Source organism: Melospiza melodia, chromosome 3 (assembly GCF_035770615.1).
Source record: "Melospiza melodia melodia isolate bMelMel2 chromosome 3, bMelMel2.pri, whole genome shotgun sequence".
Classification (NCBI taxonomy): domain Eukaryota; kingdom Metazoa; phylum Chordata; class Aves; order Passeriformes; family Passerellidae; genus Melospiza; species Melospiza melodia.
The window spans coordinates 88,972,622-89,000,427 of record NC_086196.1 but is presented as its reverse complement, the minus strand read 5'-3'; positions in this window follow the sequence as shown (position 1 = coordinate 89,000,427).

Sequence of the window (27,806 nt, the reverse complement as noted above, 5' to 3'; positions counted from 1 at the left end):
GGGAACCATCCTGCGTATCGTGGATTCTAAGGAGCCAGCCGGCCACTCCCTGCCACAGGCCCCCAAACACAAACAACGGCGCTTTTCCCTGGAAAACAAAACTCGCCTGCCAACTTTTTGATGGCAGATTGCAGGAGCCACTTGGTACTATCAAACCAGCCCAACTTGGCACTGGTGCCACCATGGGTCTGGGAACCATCCTGCCTATCGTAACTTTTCAGGAGCCAGCCAGTCACTCCCAGCCATAGGCCCCCAGACAAAAACCTCGGCCCGTTTCCCTGGCAAACAAAAGTAAGCTGCCCCGCTTCTGGATGGCAGATTCCCGGACGCACTTGGTACTATCAAACCAGCCCAACTTGGCACTGGTGCCACCTCTGATCTGGGAAACATGCTGAGTATCGTGGATTCTAAGGAGCCAGCCGGCCACTCCCAGCCACAGGCACCCAAACACAAACAACGGCGCTTTTCCCTGGAAAACAAAACTCGCCTGCCAAGTTTTTGATGGCAGATTGCAGGAGCCACTTGGTACTATCAAACCAGCCCAACTTGGCACTGGTGCCGTCATGGGTCTGGTCACCATCCTGCCTATCGTAGCTTTTCAGGAGCCAGCCGGTCACTCCCAGCCATAGGCCCCCAGACAAAAACCTCGGCCCGTTTCCCTGGAAAACAAAAGTAAGCTGCCCCGCTTCTGGATGGCAGATTGCAGGAACCACTTGGTACTATCAAACCAGCCCAACTTGGCACTGGTGCCACCATGGGTCTGGGAACCATCCTGTGTATCGTGGATTCTAATTAGCCATCCGTCCACTCCAGGCCATAGGGCCCCAGGCACAAACAACGGCGCTTTTCCCTGGAAAACAAAACTCGCCTGACAACTTTTTGATGGCCGATTGCAGGAACCACTTGGTATTATCTAGCCAGCCCAACTTGGCACTGGTGCCACCATGGGTCTGGTCACCATCCTGCCTATCGTAGCTTTTCAGGAGCCAGCCGGTCACTCCCAGCCATAGGCCCCCAGACACAAACCTCGGCCCGTTTCCCTGGCAAACAAAAGTAAGCTGCCCCGCTTCTGGATGGCAGATTGCAGGAACCACTTGTTACTATCAAACCAGCCCAACTTGGCACTGGTGCCACCATGGGTCTGGGAACCATCCTGTGTATCGTGGATTCTAATTAGCCATCCGTCCACTCCAGGCCATAGGGCCCCAGGCACAAACAACGGCGCTTTTCCCTGGAAAACAAAACTTGCCTGCCAACTTTTTGATGGCCGATTGCAGGAACCACTTGGTATTATCAAGCCAGCCCGACTTGGCACTGGTGCCACCATGGGTCTGGGAACCATGCTGCGTATCGTGGATTCTAAGTAGCCAGCCGGCCACTCCCTGCCACAGGCCCCCAAACACAAACAACGGCGCTTTTCCCTGGAAAACAAAACTCGCCTGCCAAGTTTTTGATGGCAGATTGCAGGAGCCACTTGGTACTATCAAACCAGCCCAACTTGGCACTGGTGCCACCATGGGTCTGGTCACCATCCTGCATATCGTAGCTTTTCAGGAGCCAGCCAGCCACCCCCAGCCAGAGGCCCCCAGACAAATATTTCGGCCCGTTTCCCTGGCAAACAAAAGTAAGCTGCCCCGCTTCTGCATGGCAGGTTGCAGGAGCCACTTTGCACCGTCAAACCAGCCCAACTTGGCACTGGTGCCACCTCAGGTCTGGGAACCATCCTGCGTATCGTGGGTTCTAATTAGCCATCCGTCCACTCCAGGCCATAGGGCCCCAGGCACAAAAAACGGCGCTTTTCCCTGGAAAACAAAACTCGCCTGCCAACTTTTTGATGGCCGATTGCAGGAACCACTTGGTATTATCAAGCCAGCCCAACTTGGCACTGGTGCCACCATGGGTCTGGTCACCATCCTGCCTATCGTAGCTTTTCAGGAGCCAGCCGGTCACTCCCAGCCATAGGCCCCCAGACACAAACCTCGGACCGATTCCCTGGCAAACAAAAGTAAGCTGCCCCGCTTCTGGATGGCAGATTGCAGGAACCACTTGGTACTATCAAACCAGCCCAACTTGGCACTGGTGCCACCATGGGTCTGGGAACCATCCTGTGTATCGTGGATTCTAATTAGCCATCCGTCCACTCCAGGCCATAGGGCCCCAGGCACAAACAACGGCGCTTTTCCCTGGAAAACAAAACTCGCCTGCCAACTTTTTGATGGCCGATTGCAGGAACCACTTGGTATTATCAAGCCAGCCCGACTTGGCACTGGTGCCACCTTGGGTCTGGGAACCATGCTGCGTATTGTGGATTCTAAGGAGCCAGCCGGCCACTCCCAGCCACAGGCCCCCAAACACAAACAACGACGCTTTTCCCTGGAAATCAACACTCGCTTGCCGACTTTTTGATGGCAGATTGCAGGAGCCACTTGGTACTATCAAACCAGCCCAACTTGGCACTGGTGCCACCATGGGTCTGGTCACCATCCTGCCTATCGTAGCTTTTCAGGAGCCAGCCGGCCACTCCCAGCCATAGGCCCCCAGACACAAACCTCGGCCCGTTTCCCTGGCAAACAAAAGTAAGCTGCCCCGCTTCTGGATGGCAGATTCCCGGACGCACTTGTTACAATCAAACCAGCCCAACTTGGCACTGGTGCCACCTCTGGTCTGGGAACCATGCTGAGTATCGTGGATTCTAAGGAGCCAGCCGGCCACTCCCAGCCACAGGCCCCCAAACACAAACAACGGCGCTTTTCCCTGGAAAACAAAACTCGCCTGCCAAGTTTTTGATGGCAGATTGCAGGAGCCACTTGGTACTATCAAACCAGCCCAACTTGGCACTGGTGCCGTCATGGGTCTGGTCCACATCCTGCCTATCGTAGCTTTTCACGAGCCAGCCGGTCACTTCCAGGCTTAGGCCCCCAGACACAATCCTCGGACCGTTTCCCTGGCAAACAAAAGTAAGCTGCCCCGCTTCTGGATGGCAGATTGCAGGAACCACTTGGTACTATCAAACCAGCCCAAGTTGGCACTGGTGCCACCATGGGTCTGGGAACCATCCTGTGTATCGTGGATTCTAATTAGCCATCCGTCCACTCCAGGCCATAGGGCCCCAGGCGCAAACAACGGCGCTTTTCCCTGGATAACAAACTCGCCTGCCAAATTTTTGATGGCAGATTGCAGGAGCCACTTGGTACTATCAAACCAGCCCAACTTGGCACTGGTGCCACCATGGGTCTGGTCACCATCCTGCCTATCGTAGCTTTTCAGGAGCCAGCCGGTCACTCCCAGCCATAGGCCCCGAGACACAAACCTCGGCCCGTTTCCCTGGCAAACAAAAGTAAGCTACCCCGCTTCTGGATGGCAGATTGCAGGACGCACTTGGTACTATCAAACCAGCCCAACTTGGCACTGGTGCCACCTCAGGTCTGGGAACCATCCTGCGTCTCGTGGATTCTAAGGAGCCAGCCGGCCACTCCCACCCATAGGCCCCCAAACATAAACAACGGCGCTTTTCCCTGGAAAACAAAACTCGCCTGCCAACTTTTTGATGGCCGATTGCAGGAACCACTTGGTATTATCAAGCCAGCCCGACTTGGCACTGGTGCCACCTTGGGTCTGGGAACCATGCTGCGTATCGTGGATTCTAAGGAGCCAGCCGGCCACTCCCTGCCACAGGCCCCCAAACACAAACAACGGCGCTTTTCCCTGGAAATCAACACTCGCTTGCCGACTTTTTGATGGCAGATTGCAGGAGCCACTTGGTACTATCAAACCAGCCCAACTTGGCACTGGTGCCACCATGGGTCTGGTCACCATCATGCCTCTCGTAGCTTTTCAGGACCTAGCCGGTCACTCACAGCCATAGGCCCCCAGACACAAACCTTGGCCCGTTTCCCTGGCAAACAAAAGTAAGCTGCCCCGTTTCTGGATGGCAGATTTCAGTAGCAACTTTGCACCATCAAACTGGCCCGACTTGTCACTGGTGCCACTTTAGGTCTAGGAACCATCCTGCGTATCGTGGATTCTAATTAGCCATCCGGCCACTCCCACCCACAGGCCCCCAAACACAAACAACGGCGCTTTTCCCTGGAAAACAAAACTCGCCTACCAACATTTTGATGGCAGATTGCAGGAGCCACTTGGTACTATCAAATCAGCCGAACTTGGCACTGGTGCCACCATGGGTCTGGTAACCATCCTGCCTATCGTACCTTTTCAGGAGCCAGCTGGTCACTCCCAGCCATAGGCCCCCAGACAAAAACCTCGGCTCCTTTCCCTGGCAAACAAAAGTAAGCAGCCCTGCTTCTGGATGGCAGATTGCAGGAGCCACTTTGCACCATCAAACTGGCCCGACTTGTCACTGTTGCCACCTCTGGTCTGGGAACCATCCTGCGTATCGTGGATTCTAATTAGCCAGCCGGCCACTCCCAGCCACAGGCCCCCAAACACAAACAACGGCGCTTTTCCCTGGAAAACAAAACTCGCCTGACAACTTTTTGATGGCAGATTGCAGGAGCCACTTGGTACTATCAAACCAGCCCAACTTGGCACTGGTGCCACCATGGGTCTGGTCACCATCCTGCCTATCGTAGCTTTTCAGGAGCCAGCCGGTCACTCCCTGCCACAGGCCCCCAGACACAAAGCTCGGCCCGTTTCCCTGGCAAACAAAAGTAAGCTGCCCCGCTTCTGGATGGCAGATAGTAGGACGCACTTGTTACTATCAAACCAGCCCGACTTGGCACTGGTGCCACCACTGGTCTGGGAACCATCCTGCGTATCGTGGATTCTAAGGAGCCAGCCGGCCACTCCCAGCCTCAGGCACCCAAACACAAACAACGGCGCTTTTCCCTGGAAAACAAAACTCGCCTGACAACTTTTTGATGGCAGATTGCAGGAGCCACTTGGTACTATCAAACCAGCCCAACTTGGCACTGGTGCCACCATGGGTCTGGTCACCATCCTGCCTATCGTAGCTTTTCAGGAGCCAGCCGGCCACTCTCAGCCATATGCCCCCAAAAACAAACCACGGACCTTTTCTCTGGCAAACAAAAATCAGCTGCCCCACTTCTGGATGGCAGATTGCAGGAGCCACTTGGGACTATCACACCAGCACAACATGGCACTGCTGCCACCTTGGATCTGGGAACAATCCTGCGTATCGTACATATTCAGGAACCAGCCGAACACTCCCAGCCACAGGCCCCCAAACACAAACAACGGCCCTTTTCTCTGGCAAACAAAACTCAACTGCCCCTCTTCTGGATGGCAAATTGCAGGACTCACTTGGTACTACAAAAAGAGCCCGACTTGGCAGTGGTGCCACCTTGGCTCTGGGAACCATCCTGCATATCGAGCATTTTAAGGAGCCAGCCGGCAATTCCCAGCCGTATGCCCCAAAAAGAAACCATGGACCTTTTCTCTGGCAAAAAAAACTCAGCTGTCCCGCTTCTGGATGGCAGATTGCAGGAGTTACTTTGAACCATACAACCAGCCTTACTTGGCACTGGTGCCACCTTGGATCTGGGAACCATCCTGCCTATCGTTGATTTTCAGGGGCCAGCTGGCCACTCTCAGCCATAGGCCCCCAAACACAAACCACAGCCCTTTTCTCTAGCAAACAAAATTCAACTGCCCCGCTTCTGGATGGCAAATTGCAGGAGCCACTGGGTACTACAAAAACAGCCTGACTTGGCACTGGTGCCACCTTGCGTCTGGTTACCATGCGGCGTATCGTGCATTTTAAGGAGCCAGGTGGCCACTCCCAGCCATATGCCCCCAAACACAACCCACGGCCCTTTTCTCTGGCAAACAAAACTCAGCTGTCCCGCTTCTGGATGGCAGATTGCAGGAGACACTTGGTACTATCAAACCAGCCCGACTTGGCACTGGTGCCACCTTGGGTCTGGGAACCATCCTGCGTATTGTGGATTGTCAGGAGACAGCCGACCACTCTCGGCCACAGAGCCCAATCAAAAACAAAGGTCCGTTTCCCTGGCAAAAAAAACTCAGCTGCCCCGCTTCTGGATGGGAGATTGCAGGAGGCACTTGACACTGTCAAACGAGCCCCACTTGGCACTGGTGCCACCTTGGGTCTGGGAACCATGCTGCGTATCGTGGATTTTCAGGAGCCAGCCGGCCACTCCCAGCCACAGGCCCCCAAACACAAACCACAGCCTTTTTCTCTGGCAAACAAAACTCAGCTGCCCCGCTTCTGGATGGCAGATTGCAGGAGCCACTTGGTACTATCAAACCAGCCCGACTTGGCACTGGTGCCACCTTGGGTCTGGGAACCATCCTGCCTATCGTGGATTTTAAGGAGCCAGCCGGCTACTCCCAGCCACAGGCCCCCAACAAAAACCACGGCCCTTTTTTCTCGCAAACAAAACTTAGCTGCCTCACTTCTGGATGGCAGATTGCAGGAGCCACTTGGTGTAATCAAACCAGCCCGACTTGGCACTGGTGCCACCTTGGGTCTGGGAACCATCCTGCGTATCGTGGATTCTAAGGAGCCAGCCGGCCACTCCCAGCCACAGGCCCCCAAACAAAATCAACGGCGCTGTTCCCTGGAAAACAAAACACGCCTGCCAACTTTTTGATGGAGTTTGCAGGAGCCACTTGGTACTATCAAACCAGCCCGACTTGGCACTGGTGCCACCTTGGGTCTGGGAAACATCCTGCGTATCGTGGATTCTTAGGAGCCAGCCGGCCACTCCTAGCCACAGGCCCCCAAACAAAAACCTAGGCCTATTTCTCTGGCAAACAAAAGTAAGCTGCCCTGCTTCTGGATGGCAGATTGCAGGAGACACTTGGTACTATCAAACCAGCCCGACTTGGCACTGGTGCCACCTTGGATCTGGGAACCATGCTCTGTATCGTGGATATTCAGGGGCCAGCCGGCCACTCTCAGCCATATGTCCCCAAACAGAAACCTCAGCCCGTTTCTCTGGCAAACAAAACTCAACTGCCCCTCTTCTGGATGGCAAATTGCAGGATGAACTTGATACTAAAACCGCAGGCCGACTTGGTAGTGGTGACACCTTGGGCCTGGGAACCATCATGCGTATCGAGCATTTTAAGGAGCCAGCCGGCCACTCCCAGCAATATGCCCCCAAAAACAATCCACGGAATTTTCCTCTGGCAAACAAAAATCAGCTGCCCCGCTTCTGGATGGCAGATTGCAGGAGCCACTTTGCACCATCAAACCAGCCCGACTTGGCACTGGTGCCACATTGCATCTGGGAACCATGCTGCCTAGCGTGGATTTTCAGGAGCCAGCCGGCCACTCTCAGCTATATGCCCCCAAACAAAACCCACGGCCCGTTTCCCTGGCAAACAAAATTAAGCTGCCCCGCTTCTGGATGGCAGATTGCAGGACGCACTTGGTAGTATCAAACCAGCAAAACTTGGCACTGGTGCCACCTTGGGTCTGGGAACCATCCTGCATATCGTGGGTTCAAAGGAGCCAGCCGGCCACTCCCAGCCACAGGCCCCCAAATACAAACAATGTCGCTTTTCCCTGGAAAACAAAACTCGCCTGCCAACTTTTTGATGGCAGATTGCCGGAGCCACTTGGTACTATCAAACCAGCCCAACTTGGCACTGGTGCCACCATGGGTCTGGTAACCATCCTGCCTATTGTAGCTTTCCAGGAGCCAGCCGGTCTCTCCCAGCCATAGGTCCCCAGTCACAAACCTCGGCCCGTTTCCCTGGCAAACTAAAGTAAGCTACCCCGCTTCTGGATGGCAGATTGCAGGAGCCACTTGGTACTATCAAACCAGCAAAACTTGGCACTGGTGCCACCTTGGGTCTGGGAACCATGCTGCGTAACACAGATTCTAAGGCGCCAGTCGGCCACTACGAGCCACAAGCCCCCAAACACAAACAACGGCGCTATTCTCTGGCAAACAAAACTCAACTGCCCCTCTTCTGGATGGCAAATTGCAGGACGCACTTGGTACTATAAAAACAGCCCGACTTGGCACTGGTGCCCCCTTGGGTCTGGGAACCATCCTGCGTATCGATCTTTTTAATGAGACAGCCGGCCACTCCCAGCCATATGCCCCCAAACACAACCCACGGCCCTTTTCTCTGGCAAACAAAACTCAACTGCACCGCTTCTGGATGGCAGATTGCAGGAGCCACTTGGTACTATCAAACCAGCCCGACTTGGCACTGGTGCCACCTTGGGTCTGGGAACCATCCTGCGTATTGTGGGTTGTCAGGAGCCAGCCGAACACTCTCGGCCACAGACCCCAATTAAAAACAACGGCCCGTTTCACAGGCAAACAAAACTCAGCTGCCCCGCTTCTGGATGGGAGATTGCAGGAGGCACTTGACACTGTGAAACCAGCCCCACTTGGCACTGGTGCCACCTTGGGTCTGGGAACCATACTGCGTATCATGGATTTTCAGGAGCCACCCGGCCACTCCCAGCCACAGGCCCCCAAACACAAACCACAGCCTTTTTGTCTGGCAAACAAAATTCAGCTGCCCCGCTTCTGGATGGCAGATTGCAGGAGCCACTTGGGACTATCACACCAGCACAACATGGCACTGCTGCCACCTTGGATCTGGGAACCATCCTTCCTATCGTGGATTTTCAGGGGCCAGCCGGTCACTCTCAGCCATAGGCCCCAAACACAAACCACGGCCCTTTTCTCTGGAAAACAAAACTCAACTGACCCTCTTCTGGATGGCAGATTGCAGGAGCCACTGGGTACTATGAAACCAGCCCTACTTGGCACTGATGCCACCTTGGGTCTGGGAACCATGCTGCGTATCATGGATTTTCAGGAGCCAGCCGGCCACTGCCAGCCACAGGCACCGAAACACAAACACAGCCTTTTTCTCTGGCAAACAAAATTCAGCTGCCCCGCTTCTGGATGGCAGATTGCAGGAACCACTTGGTACTAACAAACCAGCCCGACTTGGCACTGATGCCACCTTGGGTCTGGGAACCATCCTGCGTATCGTGGATTCTAAGGAGCCAGCTGGCCACTCCCAGCCACAGGCCCCAAAACACACACAACGGTGCTTTTCCCTGGAAAACAAAACTCGCCTGCCAAACATTTGATGGCAGATTGCAGGAGCCACTTGGTATTATCAAACCAGCCCAACTTGGCACTGGTGCCACCATGGGTCTGGTCACCATCCTGCCTATCGTAGCTTTTCAGGAGCCAGCCAGCCACCCCCAGCCAGAGGCCCCCAGACAAATATTTCGGCCCGTTTCCCTGGCAAACAAAAGTAAGCTGCCCCGCTTCTGGATGGCAGATTGCAGGAGCCACTTTGCACCATCAAACCAGCCCAACTTGGCACTGGTGCCAACTCAGGTCTGGGAACCATCCTGCGTATCGTGGGTTCTAAGGAGCCAGCTGGCCACTCCCAGCCACAGGCCCCCAAACACAAACAACGGCGCTTTTCCCTGGAAAACAAAACTCGCCTGCCAACTTTTTGATGGCAGATTGCAGGAGCCACTTGGTACTATCAAACCAGCCCAACTTGGCACTGGTGCCACCATGGGTCTGGTCACCATCCTGCCTATCGTAGCTTTTCAGGAGCCAGCCGGTCACTCCCAGCCATAGGCCCCCAGACACAAACCTCGGCCCGTTTCCCTGGCAAACAAAAGTAAGCTGCCCCGCGTCTGTATGGCAGATTGCAGGAGCTACTTAGTACTATCAAACCAGCCCGACTTGGCACTGGTGACACCTCTGGTCTGGGAACCATCCTGCCTATCGTGGATTTTCAGGGGCCAGCCAGCCACTCTCAGCCATATGCCCCAAAAACAAACCACGGCCCTTTTCTCTGGCAAACAAAACTCAACTGCCCCTCTTCTGGATGGCAAATTTTAGGACGCACTTTGTACTACGAAAACCGCCCGACGTGGCACTGGTGCCACCTTGTGTCAGGGAACCATCCTGCATATCGAGCTTTTTAAGGAGCCAGCCGGCCACGCCCAGCCATATACCCCCAAAAACAAACCACGGACCATTTCTCTTGGAAACAAAAATCCGCTGCCCCGCGTCTGGATGGCAGATTGCAGGAGCCACTTTGCACCATCAAACCAGCCCGACTTGGCACTGGTGCCACCTTGGGTCTGGGAACAATCCTGCATATCGTGGATTCTAAGGAGCCAGCCGGCCACTCCCTGCCACAGGCCCCCAAACACAAACAACGGCGCTTTTCCCTGGAAAATAAAATTCGCCTGCCAGCTTTTTGATGGCAGATTGCAGGAGCCACTTGGTACTATCAAATCATCCCAACTTGGCACTGGTGCCACTATGGGTCTGGGAACCATCCTGCCTATTGTAGCATTTCAGGAGCCAGCCGGTCACTCCCAGCCATAGGCCCCCAGACACAAACCTCGGACCGTTTCCCTGGCAAACAAAATTAAGCTGCCCCGATTCTGGATGGCAGATTGCAGGAGCCACTTGGTTGTGTCAAACCAGCCCGACTTGGCACTGGTGCCACCTTGGGTCTGGGAACCATCCTGCGTAACGTGGATTCTAAGCAGCCACCCGGCCACTCTGAGCCACAGGCCCCCAAACAAAAACAACGGCGCTTTTCCCTGGAAAACAAAACTCGCCTGCCAACTTTTTGATGGTAGATTGCAGGAGCCACTTGGTACTATCAAACCAGCCCAACTTGGCACTGGTGCCACCTCTGGTCTGGGAACCATCCTGCCTATCGTAGCTTTTCAGGAGCCAGCCGGTCACTCCCAGCCATAGACCCCCAGACACAAACCTCGGCCCGTTTCCCTGGAAAACAAAAGTATGTTACCCCGATTCTGGATGGCAGATTGCAGGAGCCACTTGGTACTATCAAATCAGCCCAACTTGGCACTGGTGCCACCATGGGTCTGGTAAACATCCTGCCTATCGTAGCTTTTCAGGAGCCAGCCGGTCACTCCCTGCCATAGGCCCCCGGACACAAACCTCGGCCCGTTTCCCTGGCAAACAAAAGTAAGCTGCCCCGCTTTTGGTGGCAGATTGCAGGATGCACTTGGTACTTACAAACCAGCCCGACTTGGCCCTGGTGCCACCTTGGCTCTGGGAACCATGCTGCGTAACGTAGATTCTACGAGGACAGGGGGCCACTCCCAGCCACAGGCCTCTAAACAAAAACAACGGCGCTTTTCCCTGGAAAACCAAACTCGCCTGCCAACTTCTTGATGGCAGATTGCAGGAGCCACTTGGTACTATCAAACCAGCCCAACTTGGCACTGCTGCCACCATGGGTCTGGTCACCATCCTGCCTATCGTAGCTTTTCAGGAGCCAGCCGCTCACTCCCAGCCATAGGCCCCCAGACAAACACCTCGGCACGTTTCCCTGGCAAACAAAAGTAGGCTGCCCCGCTTCTGGATGGCAAATTGCAGGACGCACTTGGTACTACGAAAACAGCCCGACTTGGCACTGATGCCACCTTGGGTCAGGGAACAATCCTGCGTATAGAGCTTTTTAAGGAGCCAGCCGGCCACGTCCAGTCATATACCCCCAAAAATAAACCACGGAACTTTTCTCCAGCAAACAAAAATCCGCTGCCCCGCGTCTGGATGGCAGATTGCAGGAGCTATTTAGTATTATCAAACCAGCCCGACTTGGCACTGGTGGCACCATGAGTCTGGTAACCATCCTGCCTATCGTAGCTTTTCAGTAGTCAGCCGGTCACTCCCAGCCATAGGCCCCCAGACAAATACCTCGGCCCGTTTCCCTGGGAAACAAAAGTAAGCTGTCCCGCTTCTGGATGGCAGATTGCAGGAGGCACTTGGTACTATCAAACCAGCCCAACTTGTTCCCAGACCCAAGGTGGCACCAGTGCCAAGTGGGGCTGGTTTGATGGTGCAACGTGGCTCCTGCAATCTGCCATCCAAAAGCGGGGCAGCTTACTTTTGTTTGCCAGGGAAACGGGCCGAGGTTTGTGTCTGGGGGTCTATGGCTGGGAGTGACCGGCTGGCTCCTGAAAAGCTACGATAGGCAGGATGGTTCCCAGACCAGAGGTGGCACCAGTGCCAAGTTGGGCTGGTTTGATAGTACCAAGTGGCTCCTGCAATCTGCCATCAAAAAGTTGGCAGGCGAGTTTTGTTTTCCAGGGAAAAGCGCCGTAGATTTTGTTTGGGGGCCTGTGGCTCAGAGTGGCCGGGTGGCTGCTTAGAATCCACGATACGCAGGATGGTTCCCAGACCCAAGGTGGCACCAGTGCCAAGTCGGGCTGGTTTGACACAACCAAGTGGCTCCTGCAATCTGCCATCCAGAATCGGGGCAGCTTACTTTTGTTTGCCAGGGAAACGGTCCGAGGTTTGTGTCTGGGGGCCTATGGCTGGGAGTGACCGGCTGGCTCCTGAAAAGCTACGATAGGCAGGATGGTTCCCAGACCCATAGTGGCACCAGTGCCAAGTTGGGATGATTTGATAGTACCAAGTGGCTCCTGCAATCTGCCATCAAAAAGTTGGCAGGCGAGTTTTGTTTTCCAGGGAAAAGCGCCGTTGTTTGTGTTTGGGGGCCTGTGGCTGGGAGTGGCCGGCTGGCTCCTTAGAATCCACGATATGCAGGATTGTTCCCACACCCAAGGTGGCACCAGTGCCAAGTCGGGCTGGTTTGATGGTGCAAAGTGGCTCCTGCAATCTGCCATACAGACGCGGGGCAGCGGATTTTTGTTTCCAAGAGAAATGGTCCGTGGTTTTTTTTCGGGGGTTTATGGCTGGGCGTGGCCGGCTGGCTCCTTAAAAAGCTCGATATGCAGGATGGTTCCCTGACACAAGGTGGCACCAGTGCCACGTCGGGCGGTTTTCGTAGTACAAAGTGCGTCCTAAAATTTGCCATCCAGAAGAGGGGCAGTTGAGTTTTGTTTGCCAGAGAAAAGGGCCGTGGTTTGTTTTTGGGGGCATATGGCTGAGAGTGGCCGGCTGGCTCCTGAAAAGCTACGATAGGCAGGATGTTTACCAGACCCATTGTGGCACCAGTGCCAAGTTGGGCTGATTTGATAGTACCAAGTGCCTCCTGCAATCTGCCATCCAGAATCGGGGTAGCTTACTTTTGTTTTCCAGGGAAACGGGCCGAGGTTTGTGTCTGGGGGTCTATGGTTGGGAGTGGCCGGCTGGCTCCTTAGAAACCACGATACGCAGCCTGGTTCCCAGACAAGAGGTGCCACCAGTGCCAAGTTGGGCTGGTTTGATACTACCAAGTGGTTCCTGCAATCTGCCATCCAGAAGCGGGGCAGCTTACTTTTGTTTGCCAGGGAAAAGCGCCGTTGTTTGTGTTTGGGGGCCTGTGGCTCGGAGTGGCCGGCTGGCTGCTTAGAATCCACGATACGCAGGATGGTTCCCAGACGTGAGGTGGCGCCAGTGCCAAGTCGGGCTGGTTTGATAGTACCAAGTGCGTCCTGCAATCTGCCATCCAGAAGCGGGGCAGCTTACTTTTGTTTGCCAGGGAAACGGGCCGAGGTTTGTGTCTCGGGGCCTATGGCAGGGAGTGACCGGCGGGCTCCTGAAAGCTACGATAGGCAGGATGGTGACCAGACCCATGGTGGCACCAGTGCCAAGTTGGGCTGGTTTGATAGTACCAAGTGGCTCCTGCAATCTGACATCAAAAAGTTGGCAGGCGAGTTTTGTTTTCCAGGGAAAAGCGCCGTTGTTTGTGTTTGGGGGCCTGTGGTTGGGAGTGGCCGGCTGGCTCCTTAGACACCACGATACGCAGGATGGTTCCCAGACCAGAGGTGGCACCAGTGCCAAGTCGGGCTGGTTTGATAGTACCAAGTGGCTCCTGCAATCTGCCATCCAGAAGCGGGGCAGCTTACTTTTGTTTGCCACGGAAACGGGCCGTTGTTTGTGTTTGGGGGCCTGTGGCTGGGAGTGGCCGACTGGCTCCTTAGAATCCACGATACGCAGGATGGTTCCCAGACCAGAGGTGGCACCAGTGCCAAGTCGGGCTGGTTTGATAGTACCAAGTGGTTCCTGCAATCTGCCATCCAGAAGCAGGGCAGCTTACTTTTGTTTGCCAGGGAAACGGGCCGAGGTTTTTGTCTGGGGGCCTATGGCTGCGAGTGACCGGCTGGCTCCTGAAAAGCTACGATAGGCAGGATGGTGACCAGACCCATGGTGGCACCAGTCCCAAGTTGGGCTGGTTTGGTAGTACCAAGTGGCTCCTGCAATCTGCCATCAAAATTTGGCAGGCGAGTTTTTTTTTCCAGGGAAAAGCGCCGTTGTTGTGTTTAGGGGCCTGTGGCTGGGAGTGGCCGGCTGGCTCCTTAGAATCCACCATACGCAGGATGGTTCCCAGACCCAAGGTGGCACCAGTGCCTAGTCGGGATAGTTTGATGGTGCAAAGTGGCTCCTGCAATCTGCCATCCAGAAGCGGGGCAGCTTACTTTTGTTTGCCAGGGAAAAGGGCCGAGGTTTGTGTCTGGGGGCCTATGGCTGGGAGTGACCGGCTGGCTCCTGAAAAGCTACGATAGGCAGGATGGTGACCAGACCCAAGGTGGCACCAGTGCCAAGTTGGGCTGGTTTGATAGTACCAAGTGGCTCCTGCAATCTGCCATCAAAATGTTGGCAGGCGAGTTTTGTTTTCCAGGGAAAAGCACCGTTGTTTGTGTTTGGGGGCCTGTGGCTGGGAGTGGCCGGCTGGCTCATTAGAATCCACGATACGCAGGATGGTTCCCAGACTTGTCGTGGCACCAGTGCCAAGTCGGGCTGGTTTGATAGTACCAAGTGGATCCTGCAATCTGCCATCCAGAAGCGGGGCAGCTTACTTTTGTTTGCCAGGGAAACGGGCCGAGGATTTGTCTGGGGGCCTATGGCTGGGAGTGACCGGCAGGCTCGTGAAAACCTACGATAGGCAGGATGGTGACCAGACCCATGGTGGCAGCAGTGCCAAGTTGGGCTGGTTTGATAGTACCAAGTGGCTCCTGCAATCTGCCATCAAAAAGTTGGCAGGCGAGTTTTGTTTTCCAGGGAAAAGCGCCGTTGTTTGTGTTTGGGAGCCTGTGGCTGGGAGTGGCCGGCTGGCTCTTTAGAATCCACGATACGCAGGATGGTTCCCAGACCAGTGGTGGCACCAGTGCCAAGTCGGGCTGGTTTGATAGTAACAAGTGCGTCCTCCAATCTGCCATCCAGAAGCGGGGCAGCTTACTTTTGTTTTCCAGGGAAACGGGCCGAGGTTTTTGTCTGGGGGCCTATGGCTGGGAGTGCCTGGCTGGCTCGTGAAAAGCTACGATAGGCAGGATGGTGACCAGACCCATGGCGGCACCAGTGCCAAGTTGGGCTGGTTTGATAGTACCAAGTGGCTCCTGCAATCTGCCATCAAAAAGTTGGCAGGCGAGTTTTGTTTTCCAGGGAAAAGCGCCGTTGTTTGTGTTTGGGGGCCTGTGGCTGGGAGTGGCCGGCTGGCTCCTTAGAATCCACGATACGCAGGATGGTTCCCAGACCAGAGGTGGCACCAGTGCCAAGTCGGGCTGGTTTGATAGTACCAAGTGGCTCCTGCAATCTGCCATCCAGAAGCGGGGCAGCTTACTTTTGTTTGCCAGGGAAACGGGCCGAGCTTTGTGTCTGGGGGCCTATGGCTGGGAGTGACCGGCTGGCTCCTGAAAAGCTACGATAGGCAGGATGGTGACCAGACCCATGGTGGCACCAGTGCCAAGTTGGGCTGGTTTGATAGTACCAAGTGGCTCCTGCAATCTGCCATCAAAAAGTTGGCAGGCAAGTTTTCTTTACCAGGGAAAAGCGCCGTTGTTTTTGTTTGGGGGCCTATGGCTGGGAGTGGCCGGCTGGCTCCTTAGAATCCACGATACGCAGGATGGTTCCTAGACTTGACGTGGCACCAGTGCCAAGTTGGGCTGGTTTGATAGTACCAAGTGCGTCCTGCAATCTGCCATCCAGAAGTGGGGTAGCTTACTTTTGTTTGCCAGGGAAACGGGCCGAGGTTTTTGTCTCGGGGCATATGGCTGGGAGTGACCGGCTGGCTCCTGAAAAGCTACGATAGGCAGGATGGTGACCAGACCCATGGTGGCAGCAGTGCCAAGTTGGGCTGGTTTGATAGTACCAAGTGGCTCCTGCAATCTGCCATCAAAAAGTTGGCAGGCGAGTTTGTTATCCAGGGAAAAGCGCCGTTGTTTGTGCCTGGGGCCCTATGGCCTGGAGTGGACGGATGGCTAATTAGAACCCACGATACACAGGATGGTTCCCAGACCCATGGTGACACCAGTGCCAAGTTGGGCTGGTTTGATAGTACCAAGTGGATCCTGCAATCTGCCATCCAGAAGCGGGGCAGCTTACTTTTGTTTGCCAGGGAAACGGTCCGAGGATTGTGTCTGGGGGCCTAAGCCTGGAAGTGACCGGCTGGCTCGTGAAAAGCTACGATAGGCAGGATGGTGACCAGACCCATGACGGCACCAGTGCCAAGTTGGGCTGGTTTGATAGTACCAAGTGGCTCCTGCAATCTGCCATCAAAAACTTGGCAGGCGAGTTTTGTTTTCCAGGGAAAAGCGCCGTTGTTTTTGTTTGGGGGCCTGTGGCTGGGAGTGGCCGGCTGGCTCCTTAGAATCCATGATACTCAGCATGGTTCCCAGACCAGAGGTGGCACCAGTGCCAAGTTGGGCTGGTTTGATAGTACCAAGTGGTTGCTGCAATCTGCCATCCAGAAGCGGGGCTGCTTACTTTTGTTTGCCAGGGAAACGGGCCGAGGTTTGTGTCTGGGGGCCTATGGCTGGGAGTGACCGGCTGGCTCCTGAAAAGCTACGATAGGCAGGATGGTGACCAGACCCATGGTGGCACCAGTGCCAAGTTGGGCTGATTTGATAGTACCAAGTGGCTCCTGCAATCTGCCATCAAAATGTTGGCAGGCGAATTTTGTTTTCCAGGGAAAAGCGCCGTTGTTTGTGTTTGGGGGCCTGTGGCAGGGAGTGGCCGGCTGGCTCCTGAAAAGCTACGATAGGCAGGATGGTGACCAGACCCATGGTGGCACCAGTGCCAAGTTGGGCTGGTTTGATAGTAGCAAGTGGCTCCGGCAATCTGCCATCAAAAAGTTGGCAGACGAGTTTTGTTTTCCAGGGAAAAGCGCCGTTGTTTGTGTTTGGAGGCCTGTGGCTGGGAGTGGCCGGCTGGCTGCTTAGAATCTACCATACGCAGGATAGTTCCCAGACCAGAGGTGGCACCAGTGCCAAGTCGGGCTGGTTTGATAGTACCAAGTGCGTCCTGCAATCTGCCATCCAGAAGCGGGACAGCTTACTTTTGTTTGTCAGGGAAACGGGCCGAGCTTTGTGTCTCTGGGCCTATGGCTGGGAGTGACTGGCTGGCTCCTGAAAAGCTACGATAGGCAGGATGGTGACCAGACCCATGGTGGCACCAGTGCCAAGTTGGGCTGGTTTGATAGTACCAAGTGGCTCCTGCAATCTGCCATCAAAAAGTTGGCAGGCACGTTTTGTTTTCCAGGGAAAAGCGCCGTTGTTTTTGTTTGGGGGCCTATGGCTGGGAGTGGCCGGCTGGCTCCTTAGAATCCACGATACGCAGGATGGTTCCCAGACCTGAGGTGGCACCAGTGCCAAGTTGGGCTGGTTTGATAGTACCAAGTGCATCCTGCAATCTGCCATCCAGAAGCGGGGTAGCTTACTTTTGTTTGCCAGGGAAACGGGCCGAGGTTTGTGTCTCGGGGCCTATGACTGGGAGTGACCGGCTGGCTCCTGAAAAGCTACGATAGGCAGGATGGTGACCAGACCCATGGTGGCACCAGTGCCAAGTTGGGCTGGTTTGATAGTACCAAGTGGCTCCTGCAATCTGCCATCAAAAACTTGGCAGGCGAGTTTGTTATCCAGGGAAAAGCGCCGTTGTTTGTGTTTGTGGGCCTGTGGCTGGGAGTGGCCGGCTGGCTCCTTAGAATCCATGATACGCAGGATGGTTCCCAGACCAGAGGTGGCACCAGTGCCAAGTCGGGCTGGTTTGATGGTGAAAAGTGGCTCCTGCAATCTGCCATCCAGAAGCGGGATAACTTACTTTTGTTTGCCAGGGAAACGGGCCGAGCTTTGTGTCTGGGGGCCTATGGCTGGGAGTGACCGGCTGGCTCCTGAAAAGCTACGATAGGCAGGATGGTGACCAGACCCATGGTGGCACCAGTGTCAAGGTGGGCTGGTTTGATAGTACCAAGTGGCTCCGGCAATCTGCCATCAAAATTTGGCAGGCGAGTTTTGTTTTCCAGGGAAAAGCGCCGTTGTTTGTGTTTGGGGGCCTGTGGGTGGGAGTGGCCGGATGGCTAATTAGAATCCACGATACGCAGCATGGTTCCCAGACCTGAGGTGGCACCAGTGCCAAGTCGGGCTAGTTTGATGGTGCAAAGTGGCTCCTGCAATCTGCCATCCAGTAGCGGGGCGGCTTGCTTTTGTTTGCCAGGGAAACGGGCCGAGGTTTGTGTCTGGGGCCCTATGGCTGGGAGTGACCGGCTGGCTCCTGAAAAGCTACGATAGGCAGGATGGTGACCAGACCCATGGTGGCACCAGTGCCAAGTTGGGCTGGTTTGATAGTACCAAGTGGCTCCTGCAATCTGCCATCAAAAAGTTGGCAGGCGAGTTTTGTTTTCCAGGGAAAAGCACCGTTGTTTTTGTTTGGGGGCCTGTGGCTGGGAGTGCCGGCTGGCTGCTTAGAATCCACGATACGCAGGATGGTTCCGAGACGTGAGGTGGCGCCAGTGCCAAGTCGGGCTGGTTTGATACTACCAGTGCGTCCTGCAATCTGCCATCCAGAAGCGGGACAGCTTACTTTTGCTTGCAGGGAAACGGGCCGAGGTTTGTGTCTGGGGCCTATGCTGGGAGTGACCGGCTGGCTGCCTGAAAAGCTACGATAGGCAGGATGGTGACCAGACCCATGGTGGCACCAGTGCAAGTTGGGCTGGTTTGATAGTACCAAGTGGCTCCTGCAATCTGCCATCAAAAATTGGCAGGCGAGTTTTGTTTTCCAGGGAAAGCGCCGTTGTTGTGTTTAGGGGCCTGTGGCTGGGAGTGACCGGCTGGCTCCTTAGAATCCACCATACGCAGGATGGTTCCCAGACCCAAGGTGGCACCAGTGCCTAGTCGGGATAGTTTGATGGTGCAAAGTGGCTCCTGCAATCTGACCATCTCAGAAGCGGGGCAGCTTACTTTTGTTTGCCAGGGAAAAGGGGCCGAGATTTGTGTCTCGGGGCCTATGGCTGGAGTGACCGGCTGGCTCCTGAAAAGCTACGATAGGCAGGATGGTGACCAGACCCAAGGTGGCACCAGTGCCAAGTTGGGGCTGGTTTGATAGTACCAAGTGGCTCCTGCAATCTGCCATCAAAAAGTTGGCAGGCGAGTTTTGTTTTCCAGGGAAAAGCTCCGTTGTTTGTGTTGGGGGCCTGTGGCTGGGAGTGGCCGGCTGGCTCATTAGAATCCACGATACGCAGGATGGTTCCCAGACTTGTCGTGGCACCAGTGCCAAGTCGGGCTGGTTTGATAGTACCAAGTGGCTCCTGCAATCTGCCATCAAAAAGTTGGCAGGCAAGTTTTCTTTACCAGGGAAAAGCGCCGTTGTTTTTGTTTGGGGGCCTATGGCTGGGAGTGGCCGGCTGGCTCCTTAGAATCCACGATACGCAGGATGGTTCCTAGACTTGACGTAGCGCACCAGTGCCAAGTTGGGCTGGTTTGATAGTACCAAGTGCGTCCTGCAATCTGCCATCCAGAAGTGGGTAGCTTACTTTTTGTTTGCCAGGGAAACGGGCCGAGGTTTGTGTCTCGGGGCATATGGCTGGGAGTGACCGGCTGGCTCCTGAAAAGCTACGATAGGCAGGATGGTGACCAGACCCATGGTGGCAGCGAGTGCCAAGTTGGGCTGGTTTGATAGTACCAAGTGGCTCCTGCAATCTGCCATCAAAAAGTTGGCAGGCGAGTTTGTTATCCAGGAAAAGCGCCGTTGTTTGTGCCTGGGGCCCTATGGCCTGGAGTGGACGGATGGCTAATTAGAATCCACGATACACAGGATGGTTCCCAGACCCATGGTGACACCAGTGCAAGTTGGGCTGGTTTGATAGTACCAAGTGGTTCCTGCAATCTGCCATCCAGAAGCGGGGCAGCTTACTTTTGTTTGCCAGGGAAAACGGTCCGAGGATTGTGGTCTGGGGGCCTAAGCCTGGAAGTGACCGGCTGGCTCGTGAAAAGCTACGATAGGCAGGATGGTGACCAGACCCATGACGGCACCAGTGCCAAGTTGGGCTGGTTTGATAGTACCAAGTGGCTCCTGCAATCTGCCATCAAAAACTTGGCAGGCGAGTTTTGTTTTCCAGGGAAAAGCGCCGTTGTTTGTGTTTGGGGGCCTGTGGCTGGGAGTGGCCGGCTGGCTCCTTAGAATCCACGATACTCAGCATGGTTCCCAGACCAGAGGTGGCACCAGTGCCAAGTTGGGCTGGTTTGATAGTACCAAGTGGTTGCTGCAATCTGCCATCCAGAAGCGGGGCAGCTTACTTTTGTTTGCCAGGGAAACGGGCCGAGGTTTATGTCTGGGGGCCTATGGCTGGGAGTGACCGGCTGGCTCCTGAAAAGCTACGATAGCAGGATGGTGACCAGACCCATGGTGGCACCAGTGCCAAGTTGGGCTGATTTGATAGTACCAAGTGGCTCCTGCAATCTGCCATCAAAAAGTTGCAGAGCGAATTTTTTTTTCCAGGGAAAAGCGCCGTTGTTTGTGTTTGGGGGCCTGTGGCAGGAGTGGCCGGCTGGCTCCTGAAAGCTACGATAGGCAGGATGGTGACCAGACCCATGGTGGCACCCATGTGCCAAGTTGGGCTGGTTTGATAGTACCAAGTGGCTCCGGCAATCTGCCATCAAAAAGTTGGCAGGCGAGTTTTGTTTTCCAGGAAAAAGCGCCGTTGTTTGTGTTTGGGGGCCTGTGGCTGGGAAGTGGCCGGCTGGCTGCTTAGAATCCACGATATGCAGGATGGTTCCCAGACGTGAGGTGGCGCCAGTGCCAAGTCGCCTGGTTTGATACTACCAGTGCGTCCTGCAATCTGCCATCCAGAAGCGGGACAGCTTACTTTTGCTTGCCAGGGAAACGGGCCGAGCTTTGTGTCTGGGGGCCTATGGCTGGGAGTGACCGCTGCTCCTGAAAAGCTACGATAGGCAGGATGGTGACCAGACCCATGGTGGCACCAGTGCCAAGTTGGGCTGGTTTGATAGTACCAAGTGGCTCCTGCAATCTGCCATCAAAAATTGGCAGGCGAGTTTTGTTTTCCAGGAAAAGCGCCGTTGTTTGTGTTTGGGGCCTGTGGGTGGGAGTGGCCGGATGGATAATTAGAATCCACGATACGCAGGATGGTTCCAGACCTGAGGTGGCACCAGTGCCAAGTCGGGCTAGTTGGATGTGTGCAAAGTGGCTCCTGCAATCTGCCATCCAGAAGCGGGGCAGCTTACTTTTGTTTTCCAGGAAACGGGCCGAGGTTTGTGACTGGGGACCTATGGCTGGGAGTGACCGGCTGGCTCCTGAAAAGCTACAATAGGCAGGATGGTGACCAGACCCATGGTGGCACCAGTGCCAGTTGGGCTGGTTTGATAGTACCAAGTGGCTCCTGTAATCTGCCATCAAAAACTTGGGAGGCGAGTTTGTTTTCCAGGGAAAAGCGCCATTGTTTGTATTTGGGGCCTGTGGCTGGGAGTGGCCGGCTGGCTCCTTGAACCCACGATACGCAGGATGGTTCCCAGACCCAAGGTGGCACCAGTGCCAAGTCGGGCTGGTTTGATACTACCAAGTGCGTCCTGCAATCTGCCATCCAGAAGCGGGGCAGCTTAATTTTGTTTGCCAGGGAAACGGGCCGTGGGTTTTGTTTGGGGGCATATAGCTGAGAGTGGCCGGCTGCTCCTGAAAATCCACGCTAGGCAGCATGGTTCCCAGATGCAAGGTGGCACCAGTGCAAGTCGGGCTGGTTTGATGGTGCAAAGTGGCTCTGCAATCTGCCATCCAGAAGCGGGGCAGCTGATTTTTGTTTGCCAGAGAAAAATCCGTGGATTGTTTTTGGGGCATATTGCTGGGAGTGGCCGGCTGGCTCCTTAAAATGCTCGATTACGCATGATGGTTCCAGGCCCAAGTGTCACCACTACCAAGTCGGCCTGCGGTTTTAGTATCAAGTTCATCCTGCAATTTGCCATCCAGAAGAGGGCAGTGAGTTTTGTTTGCCAGAGAAACGGGCCGAGGTTTCTGTTTGGGGACATATGGCTGAAGTGGCCAGCTGGCCCCTGAATATCCACGATACACAGCATGGTTCCCAGATCCAAGGTGGCACCAGTGCCAAGTTGGCTGGTTTGATAGTACCAAGTGGCTCCTGCAATCTGCCATCAAAAATTGGCAGCGAGTTTTGTTTTCCAGGGAAAAGCGCCGTTGTTTGTGTTTGGGGGCTGTGGGTGGGAGTGCCGGATGGCTAATTAGAATCCACGATACGCAGGATGGTTCCCAGACCTGAGGTGGCACCAGTGCCAAGTCGGGCTAGTTGGATGGTGCAAAGTGGCTCCTGCAATCTGCCATCCAGAAGCGGGGCAGCTTACTTTTGTTTTCCAGGGAAACGGGCCGAGGTTTGTGTCTGGGGCCTATGGCTGGGAGTGACCGGCTGGCTCCTGAAAAAGCTACGATAGGCAGGATGGTGACCAGACCCATGGTGGCACCAGTGCCAAGTTGGGCTGATTTGATAGTAGCAAGTGGCTCCTGCAATCTGCCATCAAAAAGTCGCAGGCGAGTTTTGTTTCCAGGGAAAAGCGCCGTTGTTTGTGTCTGGGGCCTGTGGCAGGGAGTGGACCGGCTGGCTCCTTAGAATCCACGATACTCAGGATGGTTCCCAGACCCAAGGTGGCACCAGTGCCAAGTCGGGCTGGTGTTGATAGTACCAAGTGCGTCCTGCAATCTGCCATCCAGAAGCGGGGCAGCTTACTTTTGTTTGCCAGGAAACGGGTCGAGCTTTGTGTCTGGGGGCCTATGGCTGGGAGTGACCGGCTGGCTCCTGAAAAGCTACGATAGGCAGGATGGGTGACCAGACCCATGGTGGCACCAGTGCCAAGTAGGGCTGGTTTGATAGTACCAAGTGGCTCCGGCAATCTGCCATCAAAAAGTTGGCAGCAAGTTTTGTTTTCCAGGGAAAAGCGCCGTTGATTTTTTTGGGGGGCCAATGGCTGGGAGTGGCCGGCTGCTCCTTAGAATCTACGATACGCAGGATGGTTCCCAGACCAGAGGTGGCACCAGTGCCAAGTCGGGCTGGTTTGATAGTACCAAGTGCGTCCTGCAATCTGCCATCCAGAAGCGGGGTAGCTTACTTTTGTTTGCCCGGGAAACGGGCCGAGGTTTTTGTCTCGGGGCCTATGGCTGGGAGTGACCGGCTGGCTCCTGAAAAGCTACGATAGGCAGGATGTTGACCAGACCATGGTGGCACAAGTGCCAAGTTCGGCTTGTTGATAGTACCAAGTGGCTCCTGCAATCTGCCATCAAAATGTTGGCAGGCGAATTTTGCCTTTCCAGGGAAAAGCGCCGTTGTTTGTGTTGGGGGCCTGTGGCAGGGAGTGGCCGGCTGGCTCCTGAAAAGCTACGATAGGCAGGATGGTGACCAGATCCAGGTGGCACCTGTGCCAAGTCGGGCTGATTTGATAGTACTAAGTAGCTCCTGCAATCTGCCATGCAGAAGCGGGGCAGCTTACTTTTGTTTGCCAGGGAAACGGGACGAGGTTTGTGTTTGGGGGCCTATGGCTGAGAGTGACCGGCTGGCTCCTGAAAATCCATGATACGCAGCATGGTTCCCAGACCCAAGGTGGCACCAGTGCCAAGTGGGGCTGGTTTCACAGTGTCAAGTGCCTCCTGCAATCTCCCATCCAGAAGCGGGGCAGCTGATTTTTGTTTGCCAGAGAAAAATTCCGTGGATTGTTTTTGGGGGCATATTGCTGGGAGTGGCCGGCTGGCTCCTTAAAATGCTCGATACGCATGATGGTTCCCAGGCCCAAGGTGTCACCACTACCAAGTCGGCCTGCGGTTTTAGTATCAAGTTCATCCTGCAATTTTGCCATCCAGAAGAGGGGCAGTTGAGTTTTGTTTGCCAGAGAAACGGGCCGAGGTTTCTGTTTGGGACATATGGCTGAGAGTGGCCAGCTGGCCCCTGAATATCCACGATACACAGCATGGTTCCCAGATCCAAGGTGGCACCAGTGCCAAGTCGGGCTGGTTTGATAGTACCAAGTGTCTCCTGCAATCTGCCATCCAGAAGCAGGGCAGCTTACTTTTGTTTGCCAGAGAAATAGGCCTAGGTTTTTGTTTGGGGGCTGTGGCTAGGAGTGGCCGGCAGGCTCCTAAGAATCCACGATACGCAGGATGTTTCCCAGACCCAAGGTGGCACCTGTGCCAAGTCGGGCTGGTTTGATAGTACCAAGTGCTCCTGCAAACTCCATCAAAAAGTTGGCAGGCGTGTTTTGTTTTCCAGGGAACAGCGCCGTTGATTTTGTTTGGGGGCCTGTGGCTGGGAGTGGCCTGCTGGCTCCTTAGAATCCACGATACGCAGGATGGTTCCCAGACCCAAGGTGGCACCAGTGCCAAGTCGGGCTGGTTTGATTACACCAAGTGGCTCCTGCAATCTGCCATCCAGAAGTGAGGCAGCTAAGTTTTGTTTGCGAGAAAAAAGGGCCGTGGTTTTTGTTGGGGGCCTGTGGCTGGGGAGTAGCCGGCTGGCTCCTTAAATCCACGATAGGCAGGATGGTTCCCAGACCAGAGGTGGCACCAGTGCCAAGTCGGGCTGGTTTGATGGTGAAAAGTGGCTCCTGCAATCTGCCATCCAGAAGCGGGATAACTTACTTTTGTTTGCCAGGGAAACGGGCCGAGCTTTGTGTCTGGGGGCCTATGGCTGGGAGTGACCGGCTGGCTCCTGAAAAGCTACGATAGGCAGGATGGTGAGGCCAGACCCATGGTGGCACCAGTGTCAAGGTGGGCCTGGTTTGATAGTACCAAGTGGCTCCGGCAATCTGCCATCAAAAATTTGGCAGGCGAGTTTTGTTTTCCAGGGAAAAGCGCCGTTGTTTGTGTTTGGGGGCCTGTGGGTGGGAGTGGCCGGATGGCTAATTAGAATCCACGATACGCAGCATGGTTCCCAGACCTGAGGTGGCACCAGTGCCAAGTCGGGCTAGTTTGATGGTGCAAAGTGGCTCCTGCAATCTGCCATCAGTAGCGGGGCGGCTTGCTTTTGTTTGCCAGGGAAAACGGGCCGAGGTTTGTGTCTGGGGCCCTATGGCTGGGAGTGACCGGCTGGCTCCTGAAAAGCTACGATAGGCAGGATGGTGACCAGACCCATGGTGGCACCAGTGCCAAGTTGGGCTGGTTTGATAGTACCAAGTGGCTCCTGCAATCTGCCATCAAAAAGTTGGCAGGCGAGTTTTGTTTTCCAGGGAAAAGCACCGTTGTTTGTGTTTGGGGGCCTGTGGCTGGGAGTGGCCGGCTGGCTGCTTAGAATCCACGGTACGCAGGATGGTTCCGAGACGTGAGGTGGCGCCAGTGCCAAGTCGGGCTGGTTTGATACTACCAAGTGCGTCCTGCAATCTGCCATCCAGAAGCGGGACAGCTTACTTTTGCTTGCCAGGGAAACGGGCCGAGCTTTGTGTCTGGGGGCCTATGGCTGGGAGTGACCGGCTGGCTCCTGAAAAGCTACGATAGGCAGGATGGTGACCAGACCCATGGTGGCACCAGTGCCAAGTTGGGCTGGTTTGATAGTACCAAGTGGCTCCTGCAATCTGCCATCAAAAATTGGCAGGCGAGTTTTGTTTTCCAGGGAAAAGCGCCGTTGTTGTGTTTAGGGGCCTGTGGCTGGGAGTGACCGGCTGGCTCCTTAGAATCCACCATACGCAGGATGGTTCCCAGACCCAAGGTGGCACCAGTGCCTAGTCGGGATAGTTTGATGGTGCAAAGTGGCTCCTGCAATCTGCCATCCAGAAGCGGGGCAGCTTACTTTTGTTTGCCAGGGAAAAGGGCCGAGATTTGTGTCTCGGGGCCTATGGCTGGGAGTGACCGGCTGGCTCCTGAAAATCTACAATAGGCAGGATGGTGACCAGACCCAAGGTGGCACCAGTGCCAAGTTGGGCTGGTTTGATAGTACCAAGTGGCTCCTGCAATCTGCCATCAAAAAGTTGGCAGGCGAGTTTTGTTTTCCAGGGAAAAGCTCCGTTGTTTGTGTTTGGGGGCCTGTGGCTGGGAGTGGCCGGCTGGCTCATTAGAATCCACGATACGCAGGATGGTTCCCAGACTTGTCGTGGCACCAGTGCCAAGTCGGGCTGGTTTGATAGTACCAAGTGGCTCCTGCAATCTGCCATCAAAAAGTTGGCAGGCAAGTTTTCTTTACCAGGGAAAAGCGCCGTTGTTTTTGTTTGGGGGCCTATGGCTGGGAGTGGCCGGCTGGCTCCTTAGAATCCACGATACGCAGGATGGTTCCTAGACTTGACGTGGCACCAGTGCCAAGTTGGGCTGGTTTGATAGTACCAAGTGCGTCCTGCAATCTGCCATCCAGAAGTGGGGTAGCTTACTTTTGTTTGCCAGGGAAACGGGCCGAGGTTTGTGTCTCGGGGCATATGGCTGGGAGTGACCGGCTGGCTCCTGAAAAGCTACGATAGGCAGGATGGTGACCAGACCCATGGTGGCAGCAGTGCCAAGTTGGGCTGGTTTGATAGTACCAAGTGGCTCCTGCAATCTGCCATCAAAAAGTTGGCAGGCGAGTTTGTTATCCAGGGAAAAGCGCCGTTGTTTGTGCCTGGGGCCCTATGGCCTGGAGTGGACGGATGGCTAATTAGAATCCACGATACACAGGATGGTTCCCAGACCCATGGTGACACCAGTGCCAAGTTGGGCTGGTTTGATAGTACCAAGTGGTTCCTGCAATCTGCCATCCAGAAGCGGGGCAGCTTACTTTTGTTTGCCAGGGAAACGGTCCGAGGATTGTGTCTGGGGGCCTAAGCCTGGAAGTGACAGGCTGGCTCGTGAAAAGCTACGATAGGCAGGATGGTGACCAGACCCATGACGGCACCAGTGCCAAGTTGGGCTGGTTTGATAGTACCAAGTGGCTCCAGCAATCTGCCATCAAAAAGTTGTCAGGCGAGTTTTGTTTTCCAGGGAAAAGCGCCGTTGTTTGTGTTTGGGGGCCTGTGGCTGGGAGTGGCCGGCTGGCTCCTTAGAATCCACGATACTCAGCATGGTTCCCAGACCAGAGGTGGCACCAGTGCCAAGTTGGGCTGGTTTGATAGTACCAAGTGGTTGCTGCAATCTGCCATCCAGAAGCGGGGCAGCTTACTTTTGTTTGCCAGGGAAACGGGCCGAGGTTTATGTCTGGGGGCCTATGGCTGGGAGTGACCGGCTGGCTCCTGAAAAGCTACGATAGGCAGGATGGTGACCAGACCCATGGTGGCACCAGTGCCAAGTTGGGCTGATTTGATAGTACCAAGTGGCTCCTGCAATCTGCCATCAAAAAGTTGGCAGGCGAATTTTTTTTTCCAGGGAAAAGCGCCGTTGTTTGTGTTTGGGGGCCTGTGGCAGGGAGTGGCCGGCTGGCTCCTGAAAAGCTACGATAGGCAGGATGGTGACCAGACCCATGGTGGCACCAGTGCCAAGTTGGGCTGGTTTGATAGTACCAAGTGGCTCCGGCAATCTGCCATCAAAAAGTTGGCAGACGAGTTTTGTTTTCCAGGGAAAAGCGCCGTTGTTTGTGTTTGGGGGCCTGTGGCTGGGAGTGGCCGGCTGGCTGCTTAGAATCTACCATACGCAGGATGGTTCCCAGACCAGAGGTGGCACCAGTGCCAAGTCGGGCTAGTTTGATGGTGCAAAGTGGCT